Source organism: Molossus molossus, unplaced genomic scaffold (assembly GCF_014108415.1).
Source record: "Molossus molossus isolate mMolMol1 unplaced genomic scaffold, mMolMol1.p scaffold_m16_p_9, whole genome shotgun sequence".
NCBI classification, from domain to species: Eukaryota; Metazoa; Chordata; class Mammalia; order Chiroptera; family Molossidae; genus Molossus; species Molossus molossus.
Window position 1 is genome coordinate 109837558 of NW_023425403.1, and position 21938 is coordinate 109859495.

Below are 21938 nucleotides of genomic sequence, written 5' to 3' on the forward strand. Positions count from 1 at the left end.
ATTTTTAAGAAGGTGGGTCTATTTTTCAGTCTGGCTGGAGCTGCCACAGCAAAGTACCTCAGACTGTCTGGAAGCGTAAATGTAATTTCTCTCGATGGTGGAGGCTGCAAGTCGGGGAGCAAGGTGCCGGCAGGGTTGTGTTCCTGAGCCCTGTCTCCGAAGCCTGCAGGTGACGGTCTTCTTCCTCCTTCTTCGTGTTGTCTTTCTCCTCACCTGCTCTAACTTATTACCTCTTTAAAAGCCTTCTCTGCAAACAGTCACATTTTGGAATAATAGGGGTTAGGACTTTATATCATGAATCCTGAGCAAACACAGCTCAGCCCACAACCGTGTATGAGGACACTTTAAGCCACAGTGGACTGGAACTCAGCCGTGGAAATTAGACACTGGACAGGAGACAATGTTCCTCTGAATTCTAATTTCGTCTCAGACTCCTCTTCAGTGCACATTCCCGGGGTTATGACTAATAACCTCATGCTGGCATGAAAGATAAAACATATTTTCCATCCCGTCCCTGTAGGTTAAGCATATCTGTGGCGTCAGGCACAGTGTGGGTTTGTAACAGAGAGTCTACGCTGCTGCCTAAATGCAGTTTTAACCTCCGTGAATATCAATGTCACAAACATGAGTGTTTCCTCTTCATTATGCTCATGCCCAGCCACCGACTTCTGTTGAATTTATCTCCACAGTGTCGCTGGGTCGAAGGCGCAGGGCGCATGGGGTTGCTCACTGCTCTCTCACTGAAAACTTCCCAGGTCCTCTCAGTTTGACTCCGATGGGAGCCAACACCCTCACGGTGCTCTGCAAGTTTGTAAACTAGAAGCACTACTCTGTTCCAAAACTGTTTTCTAAAATCGTCATCTGTTAGCTATTCACTTTTTTTCATCCTCACCCGAGGACATTTTTGCATTTGCCTTCAGATAGAGCAGGAGGGGGAGAGGGAGGAGGAAGAGAGAGAGAGAAACATCGATGTGAGAGAGACACATCGACTGGCTGCCACCCACACGGCCCCAACCAGCGCCGGGGACAAACTGCAACCGAGGTACGTGCCCTTAGCGGGAACCGAACCTGGGTCTCTCTGGTCTGCAGGCCGACGCTCTAACCGCTGAGACAAACCAGCCAGGGCGGCTATTTACTTCTTATAAAAAATTCCAGTATAAACCATCTTAACTTTCTAAATCATGGTAATTCATTGATGGCAAGTACATTATGTCATCAATGTGGGAAAATTGTATTTCAACCTCCTTCTCTCTCTTCTGGCCCCTGCACAACGTCGAGAGTCTGAACGATTGTCTTGGAAATCGGCTGTTATCTCCCGGGCACCCTGTTCTGATGATGCTGTTTTCTACCCTCATCAGTTATCGCACCATCACCACATGTCTCCACTTCAAAGAGTTAAACATGTGCACATGTGTGCGTATAAGTATATCTTCATTCTTCCTCACTGTATTCTAGCTGAACCTACACACACACACACACACACAGAAGCAGCTATGATGAAAATAAACTCACAGAGAACAGTTTAAAAATAAATTTTTCCAGCTTCCTAGTTTAAAAATACCATGCTTGTTGAGACTTGCAGTGATTAAAAATAGATCTTAAGGAGAGAGATTGTGTGTTTTTTAAGATGTTTATCTGAGATTTTATGTCAAAAAATATTTAAGAATCAAAGTTTATATTTCATCAGTAATATCCTACGAGTTCAGAGTAAGTCACCCACACTTTCACCCCAATATACACAGTATGAACCACTTGGGAATCTTCTGCGTAGGTTCAGAGTTCATTTTCATTTCGGAAAAGAATAACTTAGTTTAGGAGTTTTTCTGTAAAACACTTGGCTGGAAACTCAAGTCCAGTGTTCTCTTCCTGAACTATCCCTTATTATTGGATATATGGTAACGAAACTTTGCTCATGAATTGTTGGCATAAAATAAAAGTGAACTTTTTATTTATTTATTTTTATTTCCACCCAAGGACATTTTTGCATTTATCTTCAGATAGAGCAGGAGGGAGAAAGGGGGGAAGAGACAGAAAGAAACATCGATGTGAGACAGACACATCGACTGGCTGCCACCAGCACGACCCAACCAGGGCCGGGGACAAACTGCAACTGAGGTACGTGCCCTTAGCGGGAACTGAACCCGGGTTTCTCTGGTCTGCAGGCCTATGCTCTAACCACTGAGCGAAACCACCCAGGGCAATAGAAGTGGACTTTTAAATAAATAGTGTTAAGGTTAATTGATGTGTAACTTAATGATTCAAAATTTTATTTAAAATAGGTAATTAGAAGCTTTACTAGGAATTTTTAATAATAAGAGAGAGGGGTATCTCTACACCCCTTGCTAGCAAGGCCCATACTTTGTCATATACATTCACCAATTTAAATGTTTTCGCCTATACCAGGAAGTACCTACTCTGAATGAACCTGTCCAACCTCCTACATGTAATTCTTACAGTTGTTCAATATGTAAAATTCCCTTAAACCTTGAGGGTAAGTATAAACCAGATCATCACTCCATCTAAGAGACTGTGCACATGTCACAGCAACCACAGAAGGTACTTTCTCCTGGAGGAAAAAGAAAAAAGATGGATTTTAACAATATTTGTTCTCTGCTTTTTGATTTCCAGCTTCAAGATGAAAAAAGTGATCATGTCCCTCCTAGTTTTTAAAATACCCATGAAAACAATATATTTGATTCTAGAGAATATCTATTCAGTTGAGAGTTTCCTAAGGACATCCAAAAGTTTATATGTTAAAAAAGAATCAGGCCCGGCCGGTGTGGCTCAGTGGTTGAGCGTCGACCCTGCACCAAGAGGTCACCGGTTCGATTCCTGGTCAGGGCACATGTCCAGGTTGTGGGCCTGATCCCCAGTGGGGGGCAGGCAGTAGGCGGCCAGTCGATGTCCTCTCTCATCCATGTTTCCATCTCTCTCTACCTTCCTCGCCAACAAGTCCCTACGGGCCTCCCTCAAACCTCCCTACAATTCCTGGAGAAGACAGACAGCCCTAGTTTCGCCTATTTGCAAATTCTGAAGGATTACCAAGATCCCACTGCAATTCCAATAGACTGATTCCCCAAGCGTCTTATGGGGGAAAACTGCCTAGGAAGTTATGCTTCTGTGAACAGTAAGTTCTCATAAAGTCTCAGGCAAGGCCTGGAGGCGCACAGAGATGAGCTTGGTCAGCCAGCTTCTCATTGCAGAGTCGCGAGTGGACACAGAAACAGTTGCAAATTGCTTTGAGCTGTTTAATGCCCCCGTGCAGATAGGGGCTTTGAGAAGATGGGGGGAGGGAAGAAAGACCAGATGATATTTCTGCATCTGGCATTGTGGTCGCATTCATTGTTGAGTGCTACTGATTTTATTGGAGGTCCAGTCATTGCCTTATTGCCTCCCTCCACCCTGCCCCCACTCAGAGCTTTTTGACTTCACCTGGCTTCTCAGAGTTTGTACATCCATACCCATCATTTCACATTCCTTCATTTTCTTCGATGGTTTCTTTTATTTATTTATTTTAATTGCCAAGATCTTTGCAGAATATCATTTATTTCTTTTTTCTATTACAGTTTACATTGAATATTATTTTGGATTAGTTTGAGGTGAATAACATAATGGTTAGATAATCATATACTTTACAAAGTATTTCCCCTGATAGGTACAGTATCCAACTGGCACCATACATGGTTGTAACAATGTTATTGACTCTATTGCTTAGGCTGGACTTCACATCCCCCGGCTATGTTGTCACCACCAATCTGTACCTTCAACCCCTTCATCTTTTTCATCGAGTCCATCAACCCCCCCGCCCCACTGGCAGCCATCAGTCTGTTCTCTGTATCGATGAGTCTGTTTCTGATTTATTATTCATTTACATTATTCTTTATATTTCACATACAAGTGAAATCACATGGTATGTGTTTTTCTTCACAACATATTTCACTGAGCATAGTACCTTGTAGGTCCATCCACGCTGTCACAAATGGTAAGATTTCATTCCTTTTCATGGCTGAGTTAAATTCTGCTGTAAACATGTGCTATAGTTTCTTTACCTAATCATTTATTGATGGGCCCCTGGGATGGGGCCATAGTTTGCATATTGTAACTAAGGCGACAATGAACATAGAAGTAGATATATTCTTTGGAATTTGTGTTTGGGGTTTAATTGAATATATACCCAGAAGTGGAAATGCTGGGTCATAAAGCAGTTCCATTTTTAATTTTTTGAGAAGACTCCATTCTATTTTCCACAGTGGCTACACCAGTCTGCAATCCCACCAACAGTGCATAAGGGTTCCTTTTTCTCCTACATTCTGGCCGGCACTTGTTGTTTCTTGACTTATTGATGGTAGCTATTCTGACAGGTGTGAGGTGATAGCTCGTTGTAATTTTAATTTGCATTTCTCTCATGGTTAGTGACGTGAAGCATCTTTTAATGTGTCTATTGGCCATCTGTATCTCCTCTTGGGAGAAGGGTCTTTCTAGGTCCTTTGCCCATTTTTAAATTGGATTGTTTGTTTTTTTGGTGTTGCATTACATAAGTTATTTATAAACTTTGGATGTAACCTCTTATCAGATATATCACTGGTGTATATGTTCTCCCATTCAGTGTGTTGTCTTTTATTTTGTTAATGGTTTCTTTTGCTGTGCAAAAACCTTTTAGTTTGATGTAGTCCCATTTATTTATTATTTCTTCTGTTTTTCTTGCCCAAGGAGATACATAGGAAAAAATGACTAAGAGAAATGTCTAAGGTTTTACTGTCTATGTTTTTTTTCTAGGATTTTAATGATATTAAGTCTTACTTTTAAGTCTTTAATCCATCTTGAGTTTATTCTTGTACATGATGTAAAAAGGTGGTCTAGTTTTATTTATTTTTTATGTATCTGTCCAATTTTCCCAGCATCATTTATTGAATAAACTTTTTTTTACCTCACTGTACGTTCTTGTATTTTTTTTTATCAAATATTAATTTACCATATAGGCATGGGGTTATTTCTGGGCTCTCTCTTCTGTTCCATTGATCTATGTGTCTGTTTTTATGCCAGTATCATGCTGTTTTGATTACTGTGGCCTTGTAGAATAGTTTTATATCAGGTAGCATGATTCCTCCAACTTTGCTCTTTTTTCTGAAAATTGATGTGACTTTCGTGTAAATTTTTAAATTACTCGTTCTAATTCAGTGAAACACATACACAGTACTGATATTATTTTCATTTTTAAGAAATGTATTGAAATGACACTGATAAATAAGATTGTTTAGGTCTTAAATGCACATTTCTATGATACATGATCTACACCATTGCACTGTGTTCCTATCACCCAAAGTCAAATCATCTTCCATAAACATATATTTGACCTTCTTTATCCTTCATTACTCCCGAGTCCTGTTCTGTTTGGTAACCATCATACTGTTGACTGGGTCTATGGGTTTCACTTTTATATTCCACTAATGAGTGAAATCACATGGTTCTTAGCTTTTTCTGATTTATTTCATTGAGCATGATATTCTCAAGGTCCTCCATGTTGTCACAAATGGCAGTATTTCACTTTTTGCTCATGGCTGAGTAGTGTTCTATAGACTGTATGTACCACATCATCTTTACCTGGTACCCCATCGAAGAAACTGGGATTGTTTCCATGGCTTGGCTACTGTGCATGATGCTTCAAAGAACATAGGAATGAATTTGTCTTTGCAAGTAAATGTTTCTAATTTTTCAGGTAGATACCCAGAAGAGGGATGAGGGGTCATATAATAACTCTATTCTTAATTTTTGAGGAACATTCATACTGTTTTCCATAATGGCTGTATGAGTTTACCTTTGCACCTGCAGTGAATGAGGGTTTCTTTGTCTCCACATCTTCTCCAGTACTTGTTATTACTTATCTTGTTGGTAATAGCCATTCTAACAGATGTGAGGTGGTATCCCACTGTAGTTTTGATTTGCATTTTCCTTCACATCTTTGTTAAGTTTATTCCTCAGGATTTTATTCTTTTTATTTAAATTGCAAAAGAGATTATTTTATTTCATTTTCTGAAGTTTTGTTAGTATGTAGGAAAGCAGTGCATTTTTCATTGATTATTTTTTATTTTGTTAATTTACTCTATTTGCTTTTTTTTTTTTTTTTAATTATTTTTTTTGGTGAAGTCACTAGGATTTTTGATATATAGAATCATGTCATCTGTAAAAAGTGAACATTTTATTTCTTCTTTCTTAATTTGCATGCCTTTTATTTCTTTTTCTTGTCTGATTGCTCTGGCTAGTCCTTCCAGAACTATGTTGAATATGAGTGGACATCCTTGTCTTGTTCCTGATTTTAGAGGATAAGCTTTCAGTTTTAAACCATTGAGTATGATAATAGCAGAGGGTTAGTCATTAATGGCCTTTATTATGTTGAGGTAATTTCCTTTTGTACCAATTTTATTGACTGCTTTAAATTTAAATGGAAGTTGTGTCTTATCAAATGCTCTTTCTGTATCTATTTATGAGAACATGATTTTTATCCTTTCTATTGTATTACATCGATCGATTTGTGTTTATGTCATTGGTATTTTGATAGAAATCTCACTGAATCTATAGGTTGCTTTGGGTCATATGAACATTTTAACGATGTTTATTCTTCCTACCCATGAGCACAGTCTATGCTTCCATTTATTTGTATCTCATTCAATTTTTAGTATCTTATAATTATTTTTTCTTGAGTACAAGTATTTTACCTTCTTGCTTAATTTTATTTCTAGGAATTTTTTTTTTTTTTTATGCAATTGCAAGTTGGATTGTTTTTATTAGTTTAGCTCTCTGATAGTCCATTATTGGGGTTCAAATTATGCAACTGATTTCTCGATATTTATTTTGTATTGTACTACATTACTGGATTTATTGATAATTTATAGTAATTTTGGTGGAATTTTAGGGTTCACTGTACACAGTATCATGTCATCTGCAGATAGTGACAGTACTACTTTTTTCTTTCTGATTTGGATACCTTTTATTTCTTCTTTTTTATCATGCTGACTAGGATTTCCAGTGCTATATTGAATAAGTGTGGTGAAAATGGACATCTTTGTTTTGTCCCTACTCTTGGGGCAAATGCTTTTATTTTTTTCCCCTTTGAGTTTGATGTTAGCTGTGCATTTGTTATATGTGGCTTTTATTATGTTGAGGTATGATCCCTCTACTCCCACTTTCTTTAGAATTTTTATCATGCATAGGTGCTGGATTTAATCAAGTGCCTTTTCTGCATCTATTGATATAATCAGGTGATTTTTATCCTTCATTTTGTTTATGTGATGTATCATGTTTATTGATTTTGAATATTGTACCAACCTTGCATCCCTGGAATAAATCTCACTTGATCATGGTGCATGATCTTTTTAATATATTACTGGATTTCATTTGATGATATGTTTTCAGGATTTTAACATCCGTGTTCATCAGGGATATTGGCCTATAATTTTCTTTCTTTCTGGTGTCTTTTTCTGGTTTTGGGATTAAGATAATGCTGGCCTCATAAAATGAGTTTGGAAGTCTGCCCTTCCCTTAAATTTTTTGGAATAGTTTGAGAAGGATAGGCATTAGTTCTTCTTTGAATGTTGAGTAATATTTGCCTGTGAAGCAATTCAGTCCAAGACTTTCATTTGCTGGGAGTTTTTTGTTTGTTTGTTTTTATTACTGCTTCAATTTCATTAGTTGTCATTGGCCTATTCAGGTGCTCTGATTTTTCCTGATTCATTTTTGAAAGAATGTGCATTTCTAGGAATTTATCCACTTCTTTCAGATTATCTAATTTGTTAGCATGTAGTTATTCATAATATTTTCTTACAATCCTTTGTATTTCTGTAGTTTCAGATGTTACTTCTCTTTTATTCTTGATTTTATTTATTTGATCCTCTTCCTTTTATTCTTTATGAGTCTGTTTAAAGTTTTTTCAATCTTGTTTATTTTTAAAAACCAGCTCTTGGTTTAATTAATCTTTTGTATTGTTTTTCTTTTTTTTCAGACTCTATTTTGTTTATTTCTACTGTGATCATTATTATTTTCTTTTTCTAGTTCCTTTAAGTGTAAGGTTAGATTTCTTATTTGATTTTTTTTTTTTTGAGGTAGGCTTTAATGCTATGAATTTCCCTCTTAAGACTGCTTTCACTGTGTCCCATAAACTTTGAGTTGTTGTCTTCTCATTTTTATTTGTTTCAATGTATCTAATTTCCCTCTCAGGCCTGCTGTCACTGTGTCCCTAGATTTGGGGTTTTTTGTTCTCATTATCATTTTTTTCAAGGTATCTTTTATTTCTTCCTTGATCTCATTGTTAACTCATTCATTGTTTAGTAACATATTATTTAGCCTCCATGTGGTTGTGTTTTTTAGTTTTTTTCTTGTGACTGATTTCTACTTTCATACTGTTATGATCAGAGTAGATGCTTGATCTGATTTCAATCGCCTTAAATTTACTGAGACTTGTTTTATGTCTTAATATTTAGTCTATCTTAGAAAGCATGCTGTGTGCACTCGAGATTGTATATTCTGCTGCGTTGGGTGAAATGTTCTGAAGAGTACAGTTAAATCCATCTGATCTAGTGTGTCATTTAAGGCAGCTCCTTTTTTATTTATTTTCTATCTGAATGTCTATTTTTCATGTCAATGAGGGGTTAAAATCCAGTGCTTTGCACTACTGTTGATCTCTTCCTTTATATCCTTCAATTTTTGCTTTATACATGTATGTGTTCCTATGTTGGGTGCATCATCGTTTATAAGGGCTATATCCTCTTGTTGGATTGATCATTTTATTATTACATAGGGTCCTTCTTTGTCTCTTATTATAGCCTTTGTTTTAAAGTTTATTTTGTCTGATATAAGTATCACTGCTATGCTTTTTTAAATTTTCATTCGCATGAAATCTATTTTTTTATTCCTTGACTTTTAGTTTCTGTGTGTCTTCATCCCGATGTGGGACCCTTGAGATAGCACGTACAGAGTACGGTAAAAGTAGGTTTACAGTTGTGAGTGTGCAGAGTTTGCTCTTGTATTATTATTTATGAATCATTGTGTTATTTTTCATACTAATAACTGTAAATGTACTTTTCCCCCATCTTTTAGATGTGTTATGTTTTCTAATCCATCCAGCTACCTTGTGCCTTTTGATTGGAGCATTTAAGTTATTTACATTTTAAATGATTATTTTTGGGTGTGTATTTATTGCAATTTTATTTTTTATAACTAGGTTCCTCTTTTTTTTTTTTTTTTTTTTTTATAAGACCCTTTACCATTTCTTGTAATCCTGGTTTGGGGTACCTTTAGCTTGTTCTTGTCTGGAAAGTGCTTTATTTCTCCTCAATTTTAAATGATAGTCTTGCTGGGTAATGTAGTCTTGGTTGTATGTTCTTTCCTTTAGTCACTTTGAACACTTTCTGCTTATCTCTTCTGGTCTGAAGTGTTTCTGTTGAGAAAGCATCTGACTGTCTTATGGGAGCTCATTTGTAGGTAACTAACTGCCTTTCTCTTGCTGCTTTTAAGATTCTCCCTTTGCCTTTAACCTTTACCATTTTAATTACACTGTGGGCCTCTTTGGATTTATCTTGTTTGGGACTGACTCTCTGCACTTCCTGAACTTGTGTATCTTTTTCCTTCATCAAGTTAAGAAAGTTTCCTGTCATTATTTCTTCAAATATGTTCTCAATTTCTTTCTTTCTTGGTTCTCCTTCTGGAACTCCTATGATGCAAATCTTTTTACACCTTGTATTGTCCCAGAGGTCCCTCAAACTATTGTTAGTTTTTAATTCTTTTTTCTTTTTGTTGCTCTCATTTGGGTGTTTTCTGCTATCTTGTCTTCCAAGTCACTAATTTGACTCTTTGCTTTATCTATCCTGTTTCTTCCTTCTAGTGTATTCTTTATTTCTAATTTAGTATTCTTCATTTCTGGCTGATTCTTTTTTTTGCTTCTATATTCTATATATGACGTTGAGAAAGAACATTGACTGGCCGCCTCCTGCATGCCCCCCACTGGGGATCCGACCCACAACCTGGGCATGTGCCCTGACTGGGAATCAAACCAGCGACCTCCTGGTGCAGGGTCGATGCTCAACCACTGAGCCACACAAGCCAGACCCAGTACAAACTTCTAAACCAGGAAAAGACACAGTTACATTTGCATTTCGTGAAGCCCATCTCTCAGCGTTATGTCATGTAGGTTAGAGAGACTCAGGCTAAGAGCTTGGGCAGAAAACGGACCTACTTCTCAAGGTTAGGTCGGTGATACTGGTATCTGATCTGACATGACGTCAACATCTCGTGTCCATCTGAACTAAGAGATGATACCGCCATGAAGTAAGGGGGGACCAGCAGAGAGAGAGGCCAACTGGACGACGTTGGTGACAGACTGTGGAAGATGATCCGGAAAGTTCTCGTGGCACCAGCAACACCAGGGCATTGTGAAACAACTTTATCGAGGTACAAGGGACATAGGACAAACTGTGCACATTTACGGTGAATACTCTGTGTATGTGAGCACCTTGGAAATATCACCAGCATGAATACGGTGAGCGTATCTGTCATCTCCACCTGCCCTGTTCCAGGCTGCCAGGGCTGCTTCCGGTCCCCGGGCTGTCTGGGTTCCTTGGGTTTATGTGAACGGAATTACACCACAGATGCTCTTGCACCTCCGGCTGGTTTTATTCACACATTTTGGGATTCAACCATGTCTGTCTAGCAATAGCTCCTCCTGTTTCTTCAAATCGCCGAGTCATGTTTCATAGTTGCCCACTCACTGTTTCATGGGGATTTGAATGTTTCTTGTGTTGGGCTGTTGCATCCAACTGTACACAGGTCTCTGACTAAACATATGCCTTCTCTTTTTGTTTGTTTGTTTGTTTTGGGCCAATGGATCGAAATGAGTCTGTTTTATTGTGAAGGTAGATTTACTTTGTAATAAAAATACTGCTAATTGTTTACAAAGTGGTGGACAACTTACATTTTGGTGGGTGATGTCTGAGAGTTCTAGTTTCTCCTAATTCCTACCAACACATGGCATGGTTAGTCCTTTCTGTGTTCGCCATTCTAACAGGTGTGCAGGGTATCTCATTGTGGTTTTAAACTTCATTCCCGATATGAAAGACAATATTGAGTACTTTTCACGTGATTAGTTGACATTGGTATATCTTTTGATGGTATCTTTTCAAATTTGAGCCGTTTCTTTCAAAAAACTTGGGTTGGCCCAGCTAGTGTGGCTCAGTGGTTGAGCCTTGACCCATGTACTGAGAGGTCACTGGTTCGATTCCTGGTCAGGGCACATGCCCAGGTTGTGGGCTAATCCCCAGTGGGGGGCATGGAGGAGGCAGCCAATCAATGTTCTCTCTCATCAATGTTTCTCTCTCTCTCTCCCTCTTCCTTCCTCTCTCTCTAGAAATCAATAAAGAAAAAAAATGTTTTTAAAGTAGGCTGTCTTCTTGTTATTGTTCTTGGGTAGTTCTTGGACATATGATCAGAGAGAATTAAACGACCCACTCAGGTTTTTGATGCCGGCAATATTCTAGAACTTCCCTTAGACCACGAGTGGATGAGGAGGACTTCAGATTTCTTCTAAGTAAATGCACCTAGATAAGCAATGTCATGGCCCAAAATAATTAATTATGAACTCACTGAGTTATTGGTTTCTGTGACTTTCAAGTGATACTTTTGTGATTAAAAAATCATATCTGTCGGTGATTGAAATTTAGGAATACAGCCAACCCAGGCAAACCTCTAAGTGGTCCACTTTTCTGATGGTGGAGATTTCTGTTCGTTACCCCATCTCTACGTCCTTCCTCAGATGAGTGCTGTGCATTTCCCCTGTGTCTTCAGAGATCCTCACTGAGAGCAGGGTGCTGAACCAGGCCAAGTTTTCACGCCTCCCATTTTTCCAGCCACCAACCTTTTAGTTATTTTTTTATCCCATCACATAAAAGCCCTATTTCACCTCGGTAACGATTGTGTCGTGCTGAATACCTTGCTTGCCTAAGCGGTTTAATATAATTTTTCTTTATTGATTTTAGGGAGAGAGATAGAAACATCGATTGGCTGCCTCCTGCACACCCCCCACTGGGGATCGTGCCCACAACCTGGGCATGTGCCCTGACCGGGAATCGAGCCCGTGACCTCTTGGTGCAGGTCAACGCTCAACCGCTGAGCCACACCGGCTGTGCAGCAGTTTAATAATTTATGGCCGTTAAAATATATACTTTTTCAGAAAGTCCTTATGAAAAAATTGAACTAGAGTAACAGAGCATTTTGGGAGGTAGTTTTATATATAGAACTTTTTTTTTTCCCCAGAAAATCTTAAACTTGCATTATGCTGGCAGCTCACTACCTATCTGCAGAGTCCCATCCTTTCATCATGTTATTGATCATTTGATCTTTATTCCTTCTTGTTCAGTGTCATTTATCATCAGTCTCTGTGAGAAAATAAGGTACCAGAAAAATTGAGTGGGGAGAGGGAGGGAAATCGAACCTGAAGTGAAGGGCGGGGTTGTTTAAAATTACTTACGGACTTGAAATATATCTGGAGCACACGGAATAGCAGCATTCACCAACCAGCACGTACGAGCAACACTTACACCGTGCCAAGTGGAGATCCTGACACTGATGAGGAGGCAGAGGAGATGGCACAGCCCTCTTTCGAAGAGTGGAGCACAGGTCATTATTTTTTTTTAAATCCTCACCCGAGCCCTGGCCGGTTTGGCTCAGCGGTTAGAGCGTCGGCCTGCGGTCTGGAGAGACCCGGGTTCGGTTCCCGCTAAGGGCACGTACCTTGGTTGCAGTTTGTCCCCGGCCCTGGTTGGTCGTGCGGGTGGCAGCCACTCGATGTGTCCCTTTCACATCGATGTTTCTCTCACTCTCTCTCTTCCTCTCTCTCCCTCCCGCTCTATCTGTACAAAAAATGGAAAAATATCCCCGGGTGAGGATAAAAAAAAAAAAAAATCCTCACCCGAGGATAGTTTTTACCCATTTATCTTCAGACAGAGCGGAGGAGACAGAGGGAGGGACACATGTGAGAGATGCACCGACGGGCTGCCCCCGCACAACCCCAGGCAGAGCCGAGCACCGACCTGCAGCCTGGCACGTGCCCTTGACCAGAATGGAACTCAGGACTCCAGGCCGCGGGCCGACGCTCTGACCACTGAGCCAAACCAGCCGGGACGCTCGGGTCTTTTTTTTTAAAGAGGACAGGAAGCCCATTCCTCCGTCGTCCTTGAGAATGTGGAGGGAGCGGGCGGAGACGGGCAGGCTGGGGAGCACACACAAGCTGCAGGAACGCCAGGGACGCGGCCTCTGCACGGACACTGGGATGCGCATCTGCCTGCTGAGCCCGGGGTGGCGGACAGCAGAGACTGGGGGCTGTTCCGCCTCCCACTCCGCTCCGTGCCGCCGACCTTCAGTTCTCCCTCTTGTCCTCGGCGGGCCCGTGGCCAGTGAGCTCTGCTGTCCCAGCACGGTCTCGCTCACGCCGTCCCAGACTCGCTAATGACTCCACCGCAGTGAGCAGACGGACAACTGGCTTCGCTTCTCAGCCTGGGCAGTGGTTTGGCCAAGACAGTCCAACGAGCCATGTTCAGGGCGGCCGGGAGTGTAGACAGCGCACCGAAAAATGTCCTTCTTGACCCTGAGACCAGAGTTAAAAATGTATCCGTTTATGGGCTCTAACCCCTCCCAAGCAAACACAACTCTTCACTTAAGTTGCTTGTACGTATAACTTCACAGGGTAGAGGAAAGAGTCTCCTCTGTGGCAGCAGCCGCTGGCTCTGAAAGGAAGGGATAAAGAAGACTCTGTTTTACACGGTCTTGTACAAAGTAATGTTTTCAGAAACAGCAGGTCTGGACATTCGGGGAAGGGAAGAGGGGAGAGAAAAGGGTAACGGTGTCCTTTCAACGCGTAAGAACAGGTGGTGTTCATTTCCGCTGTGTCTCTTTCTCTTCTGGATCCTCATCCTGATGGGACGGAGCAGTTAAGTCCCCTAAACGAGAAGTGTCTTCAGGACACTGTCAGGGAGAGTGGACGCCCGTCCTGAACTTGCCCCTCCGGTGAGCAAAGCTGTTGGCGGCTCCTCGGGGGACCAACACTTTGGGGTCCAGCTTGGGACAGAATGTTCCTCATTTTTCCATCTACCAATCGCACCCATGTTCACTACGGCCAACAGTCAAAGGTGCACCCTAAAGACAACGTCATACTCTTCCTCCAATTTCTGTCTTCATTTTTATTTTTATTTTTTTTCTTTATTGATTTTAGAGAGAGAGGAAGAGAGAGAGATAGAAACATCGATGAGAGAGAACATCGACTGGCCGCCTCCTGCGTGCCCCCCACTGGGGATCAGCCCACAACCTGGGCATGTGCCCTGACCGGGAATTGAACCAACGACCTCTTGGTGCAGGGTCGTCGCTCAACCACTGAGCCACAGCGGCGGGACAATTTCTGTCTTCATTGTTAAGAAAGCATCGAGGTAGCCACCTAGAAACCACTAGCAGTTTTTCCTGTTTTTCATGACAGTTTAGAACAGCTCTTCACGTATCCCCTGAAGAGGGGTATTGGTGAGCAGATGCGGAATTTCTCCCACCCACGGCCCTTCGTAATTTTCGGGGAATGAACACTCCCTGTCGGCTCTCCCTTCCCACTACCAAACGGGGTGGTGTCTGCTCACCAGGTTCGGCAGTTTCATGTGCTCAGTGTTGGTTTGTCACCTCCCACCGGATTTCCTCGCCCCTGCATTTCCAGCTTCCTATTCCTGCCCACTCGCCACCCCAGCGCGGCTGCCAAGCCGGTTTTGAACGTGGTCCCAGAAACGAGTGAAGGAGTTTCATCCTGCCCCCGCCTCAGCACCGCCGTCACACGGAGATTCTTTGTCATCGTCCCTCCTGGATGTGGAGACACTGGAGAGCAGAGCCCGGGAACCTGCCTTCGGCTAGTCCTGGAGTCCCCATCCCTGCACCCGGATTGGACACATGTGCCCACGGAGAGCGGTCAGGCGATTTCACGACTGGAAAGGAGACGCTTTGGACTGGACAGACCGAGGGGGGTGTTGGTCAAGATAGTGTGTGGAAGACAGAACCTAAAGTTTCTCCACCACCCATCTTCTTGACTCCTCTCCGGCTTTCTAACCAATGTGTTCTCAGAGAAGATGAAATCTGAATTACGTTTGAATCTTTTAATAGGGCTGATCCACTTAATTAGTTCCTACTTATTTTATTGCTATTCCCTATGCGTGAGTTACTGTCTTTTTAATGTAAATGTCTTACAGAAATCTCTTAAAACAAATCTTTAAATCTGTGACACTATTTTAATTAAAATCAGGTTATATAATATATAAACATTTATGCTTTGGCATGACACAATACTCTGCAATAAGCTGACAGTGAAAAAACTTATGCTATGTTGTGTATAAGACGGTAAGTTGTGCATGTATATGGGTACAGGTGTGTATACACGTGTCCTTATTAGTGTAAATATATCCGTTTATGTAATAATAGTAATATCTCACATTTATTCAACACACGCCATGATCTAGGAACTGCTGTACTTTTGTGTACTTTTATTAATTTATGTGATTTTATAATCATTTTATAAGAAAATTGTTTCTATAATTTCCATTTTACACATCAGGGTAAACGCACACTGGAAATGTAGTAGCTCACTAATGCTTACGCAATGGAGAAGCACCAGACAAAGGACTCACGTTCCAGTGGTCTGTTCCAAGGCTTATGTTGTCTTAAGCACAACAACATCCACAGCTATGATATAAGTGCGTATGATTTGACACTTCACTGCAGTCACGATGAAGGCTACGGTGGTGCATCATGTGAGGATTTATCAGAAACTCGGTGTGATCATTTTTTCTCCTTTCCCGGCCCAGGCCCGTCACCGTCTACCGTGCCTCTCACTCCCTCTGTAACCCAGTGACCCCTCCTGGTCTCGGCCGCTCACTGGCACCCGTGCCCGAGGAGCTGATCCGTCAGACCTCATCGTCGGACGCCCCCGAGCTGTGTTCCGCTTTCCTGCCCACACAGGAGTTCGGTGACTCCAGGACCACTTCTGTATCTTTACCTCTATTCCTGTAATTAAATATTACGCTCGTCTGCACCACGGAACACCTGCTATGTGTGCGGTTGCTAGCAGCTTCCTCGAAGTCATTGTCGCCCAAGTAAATGTGCCTGTTTGTAACCTCTACAAGAGGACTGACCTTAAATAAAGAGAAAGAGAGAGAGAGAGAAGAAAGAAAGAAAGAAAGAAAGAAAGAAAGAAAGAAAGAAAGAAAGAAAGAAAGAAAGAAAGAGAAAGAGAGAGAGAGAGAAAGGAAGGAAGGAAGGAAGGAAGGACGGACGAACTTATCTGGCAAGGGAGACACCATGATGACAAAGGTGGTTGTCCCCGGGTGAGGCTCATCGATCGCACCCTGGATGTGCAGACCCCTGTGGTGTCCCCAAATGTGGGGACCCGAGTGCACCATCCGTGGTGGTGGGGGCTCTGCCTTTGTGTTCTTCCCTGGTGAAAAGGAAAGGAGAGAAATACAGAGGAAATTAGAAAACGTGCAGACTGTCCCGTGTCACCCCAGCGTTCTTGTCTGTAAGGCCGTGGTTGTCAGCAGTCCACCTGGGGGCCAGCAGCAGCGAGGTCACTCACCGGCCTGACCGCATCAGCAGTGCCGGAGGCGACCCCGTTGCTCACCCAGATTTTACGAACACCACCCGTGGCTGGTCCCTGCCACCCCAGTTCTTACACCACCACAGCTGGATTTGCCGTAAACAAACTCCTGCGCACGCGCGCACACACACACACACACACACACACACACACACGCACACACACACACATGCGTTCCCAGGATCCACAACCCTCCAACTATAAACCACCATTGAATTAAAACTACTTATTAAGGGTTTATCAGATACAGTGGAGCTAACGATAACTTCACTAGACATAAAATTCTTTAAGCCAGTGTTTATCAAATGTTTAGCCTCTGTAGTGTTTCCGGAGAAACTGGGGCCAGATTCCCAGACAGGGGTGCGGGGGGCACCACCAAACTGAGCGTTTCAAAGCCCCCGTGGCCGGACGCGACGGCGGTAAAGGCTTCATTTGCGTGGAGTGATGTCCCTTCGGTGCTGAAGAGCCAGTGCCTCACTCGGTCCTGCCAGGCAGCTGAGGGTTCCCTGGAGCTAGAAACAGGGCCGCTGGGCCGAGTTTCCGCTCCATGTTTCCTCCAGGCCCAGCCCAGGTCCCTGAGCCCATTGTCCGCAGTCCACACGGCCGTGGGCCACGGCGAGTGCAGGCGGGGGGCCTGCAGGCCAGGGGTCGGGCTCAGGCAGCAAGGGGACAGGAAGAGGGCAGAGGGCTTCTCTTCGTCCCGGAGCTTAAACACTCAGGTTTCCCAGCTGCAGTGGCCACGCCCATTCCGGCCGCTGCCGGCTCCCAGGTGTGACAGACGGGGAAACACCCCCACCTCACCCAGACCTCACCGGGCACGCGGCCGAAATGCCCGTGGATTAGGGGGGACAGACCTGGAGGGTTGAACTGTAGCCCTCTGGCGAGACTGTGTGTGGCATGCCTGCATTATTTATCTGCCCTTCTCCCCTTTCCTGTGAAATAACAGCCCGATTATTACAACATCCTCACGAATCACACCAGTATATGTAGATTCTCACTCAGCACCAGTGGCCCGAGACTCTGCCTCTCTCAGGAGCGTCCAGTTAATGCCAGTGTTCCTGGTCTCGGCCCATCCTGAGCAGCAAGGATCTAGACTCAAGCACTGGCCCAAGAGACACGTCCCTCTGTAACCCAAAATACGGCAGTGATTTCTCTTTCCCTGTAGCTCTAGGGCGCCCACCTTTATTAAACTTTCTAGCATAGCCCGGCCGGCGGGGCTCAGTGGTTGCGCGTCGACCCTGCACCAAGAGGTCGCCGGTTCGATTCCTGGTCAGGACAAGTGCCCAGGTTGTGGGCTGATCCCCAGTGGGGGGCGTGCAGGAGGCGGCCAATCGATGTCCTTTCTCATTGATGTTTCTCTCTCTCTCTCCCTCTCCCTTCCTCTGTCTCTCTAAATATATCAACAACAACAACAAAAAATAAACTTTGTAGCATAAACTTATCTGGACATACTTATCTCCATCCTCAAGTTCTTCACAAGATAATCTTTAAGCCCCAATGAAAGTATTTTCACCTATGCAGCTGCGTCTGGCAAAATTCTACCTTTTTGTGTGTTATGCATTGCTAACACATTTTCCAATTTTATGACTATTTCATGTTGCGTATCACCGTTCCTATGGTCTCTACTTCTCCTTAGTAAGTCATGTGATGCTCGGTGTTGAGTCACAGAGCCACAATCGGTCCCCAGCCGAGTCTGGGTTTCCAGAGGCAGATGCGCCCTCACGGATCTGCTCCTCTTCACTGATCTCACCAACACCTGACTCAGGAACGACGTGGAAGACGACTGCCGTAATTAAGTTGGGGGCCAGCAGGTGAAAACGATGCTTGAATGAATGAAGGAGGAGAGTCTGATTGCTGTTCAGCGTGCGTGCTCCGGGCACCAGGAGAATCGTGTCGGTCGGGACCACACCAGCGCTGTGTCCGGGTGACGGAGTCGCCCTCCAGGCCCTGGGCCGCTGTGAAGAGGCCAGGAGCCTGGAGTCTAAGAAAGAAGGTGTTTCCAGCCACGAACAAGATAATTCCTCCGTGAAGCTCTTCTGCCTGCAAATCACCCTGAAGGCCTGCGATCAACCTTATAAAAGGAGAAAAACAGTCCTGGGCAAAGGAAATTAAATCCCAAAGGATACGGACTATTTGTGAATTGCTAAAGAATAAACAGTAAGACCCGGAGGAGAGTGGTTGTGTATGAAACTGTGATCTTTTCTAAGCAAAGGTATCAGATTCCTCTTATGCAATCGCAGTAATACATTTAACCTCAACATTTCAACGCTCTTATCATCCATCAGCAGCCAGCTGGGGCTCCTGACTTACTTAAGCTGCATAAAGAAGTCAGACTGTTTGTTCCCAGAACACAAATTTTGCTTGTAAAGACATTATGGCCACAGTGAGAACTTTGGATACGCATTTTTAAACTAGAAAAACACACTGAAAAACTGAAAAGATGGAGACAAGAAAAATACCCCAAAAATCTGATCCATAGTTATTTTTATTCAGGCTTCATTAATTTTTGAATTCTTTTCTGCATCTGCTGTACATATTCAATTAACATTTTAATTGGTCCCCATATAGTAGTAAAGTTTCTTAGTCACTTTGGGGCTTTTTCGTTTGTTGTTTGTTTTTACGTTTCAACTTTAACCCCTTTCTCCTCCTCGTTTTTTCTTCTCCGTTTCCGCTGTGGTTTGGGGCGTTTTCCGTTTTGCGTAGTTATTTTTAAATCGGTGACACCGGATCTCACATTCTTCCCTCGTAAAAATTAGATTCGATTAGATAATTTTCACAGTTTCTTCGATATTTGGGATTTCGTGACTCAGACTGTATAAATAATCATGAGATCAAGCTTTTGAAACTTTTTTAAAGGTTATCAAAAGAGAAGGATAGGCGTTTCTTCTTCTTCTTTTTCCCCAGAGTGTCATGTGTAAATGTAAGGGACACCTGTGAATTTGAAAGCTCACCGTCTTCTGACAGGTACGTTAGCGTGCGGGCCGGCTTGGTGCTGGAGCTGGCCAGCAGCGCCGGGGACGGAACCGGCTGTGATGCCCTGCGCCTGCGTGAACCCCGCTCCCCCCAGGCCTGGGACTTGGCAGGAGGCCGTCGTCCCTGTGGCTCAGGACAGGACACAGGAGCCAGGCCTCTAGTCCTCAGGCACATCTAGAGAGGGGCTCCTGGGAAAGACCAGTGTCAGGTGTAAGACACAGGACAGGCTCCTCCCCTGGGGGTGTCGGTCAGAAGGGACCGCGGGCAGGGTGAGCATACCTCCAGGTAACGCAAATAAACCAGGAGACGGACAGGGATGGAGAGAAAGGAAGAAAGGGAAGAGGGGACAATGAAAAATCAACATAAAAACAAAGAAAACACGGAGAGAAAAACAAAGAACAAAAAAAAAAAGAAAAAAGAAAGGAAACATGAGCACATTGAACACTGAATCTACTTTGCTGATTAAAGACTGAAAAATTCCAAGGATTAAGAAGGCGGCGGAGTAAATGGAAGCTACACAGACCGTCTCCCAAGACCAAACATGAATTACAACGAAAATAAAGACCAGACATCTGGAAAAACCAACTGAAGAGCAGCTGAGAGAACCCTTATAACCGGGGACGTTAAGGGGACCCCCATCAAGACAGTAGGAGGTGCAGAGGCCTGCGAGGGCTGGCTGGGCCCCCCCAGGCAGCAGCTGGGGGCTGTCTTAGCTGTGAGAAGCCCCCTCTGAGACATCAGGGGTTTCGACCGCAAGACAGATCCCCAGCACAGATGGCGGGACAGGGAGAGACACCTGTGTAAACGTGGCCGAGACAATCACCAGAGCAGAGGTCCTGTCCTGCAGAGAGGGGTGCTGGCAACACCGGCCCAGAATTACAGCTCCCCTTGGGCTCCAGCAGAGGGAGGACGGACTGGACGGGGCTTTGTGAAGAGTCGGGGGTTTGTGTCAGTGGGAAGAGAGCTGGGAAGGAGCCATCAGGAGCCCTGTGCTGAGTCATTCCCCAAAGCCGCAGCCGTATTTCTCAAGCAACCCCTTCTTATCACAGAGGTTTTAGCCAAGGGGAGAAGCAACTGCCCCTCCCTTGGGAAATCAACCTCGCCCCGGCGGGAGATGTGCAGCCTGCGGCTCATTCACTGCCAGGGACTGCCCACCAGCCAGTAGGCAGAGACGTGAAGGCTTTGAAGCTTGGGCCTGGCTCTTGGAACCTTGTTTGGCCTCATGGCTCTGGGGACTGAGCGGTGACGGCTGAGGCCTGAGTCCCTGTGCTGAGCCGTTAACCCAACTGCAGCCAACATCTCCTCAAGCAGCCCCTCTCCATCAGAGTAGCTTTAGCCCGCGGAGAAGCAACTGCCGTCCCCTGAGAGTTAAACCTGCCCAGCCAGAACCACAACCCCAGGCTCATTACGTAACTGACACTAACAGTCATCCTGGAAGCCATGCTCAGGGATAAATGAATCTGCCTCGCCTGAGACTCTACCCGGGAAAGTAAGACTAGACGTTGGTGTTCAGCGTGGTCCCGTTCGTACTCATCCGAACCCAGCAGAGGGAGCCACATTCTGGAGAACATGGATACTCCCAGGGGTATTTTGGCAGGCTCCAAACCTTGCTGAGACAACCAAAATGATGAAGCAAATAAACAAATCCCAAATGAAAAAACAAGAAAATTTTACAGAAGAAGGGCTAAATGAAATGGAGATCAGCAAATTACCAGAGGTAGAATTCAGAATAATGATTATGGGGAAACTCAACAGCATGTATAAAGATATACAAACAATGAAAATCAACCAATTGAAAATTAAAAACAACCAAGCATAAATAAAAAATGACATAGCAGAAATAAAGAAGATATTGGGATGAATAAGCAGTAGATTAGAGAAAGTCAAGGATGGGATCGGGGAATTAAAAGACAAGGTATAAAATAATCAGAGAACCAAAATGAAAAAAAAAAAAATTAAAAAACAGGAGGACAGTTTACGAGAGCTGTGGGACAATACGAATGAAACGTAACAACATCCATATCATAGGAGTACCAGTAGAAGAAGCAAGTGAGCAAGGGTTAGAGAGGTTAGAGACTATATTTGAAGAAATAGTAGCAGAAATCATCCCTAACTTGGTGAAGGAAAGGGGCATAGAAATTAGGAAGCACAGAGAGCCCCAAGCAAGAAGAATTCAAAGAGGCCCACACCAAGACACATCATAATTAAAGTGCTAAAAATTAAAGACAAAGAGAAACTCTTAAAGGCAGCAAGAGAAAAGCAACAGGTTAGCTACAAAGGAACCCCCCTAAGGCTGTCAGGTGATTCT

The 21938-nt window shown here is 43.4% G+C and overlaps 1 protein-coding gene and 1 non-coding gene across 2 annotated transcripts in view; both read left to right on the plus strand.

The window, feature by feature from the left end:
• TRPC4 (transient receptor potential cation channel subfamily C member 4) overlaps window positions 1-21938 on the plus strand; it is a 178486-nt gene that overhangs the window by 64676 nt on the left and 91872 nt on the right. The gene's annotated exons all lie outside the window — the stretch shown is intronic.
• Window positions 16338-16501, plus strand: LOC118623123. Its single transcript, XR_004958223.1, has one exon. It is a non-coding gene; the product is annotated as a U1 spliceosomal RNA (small nuclear RNA).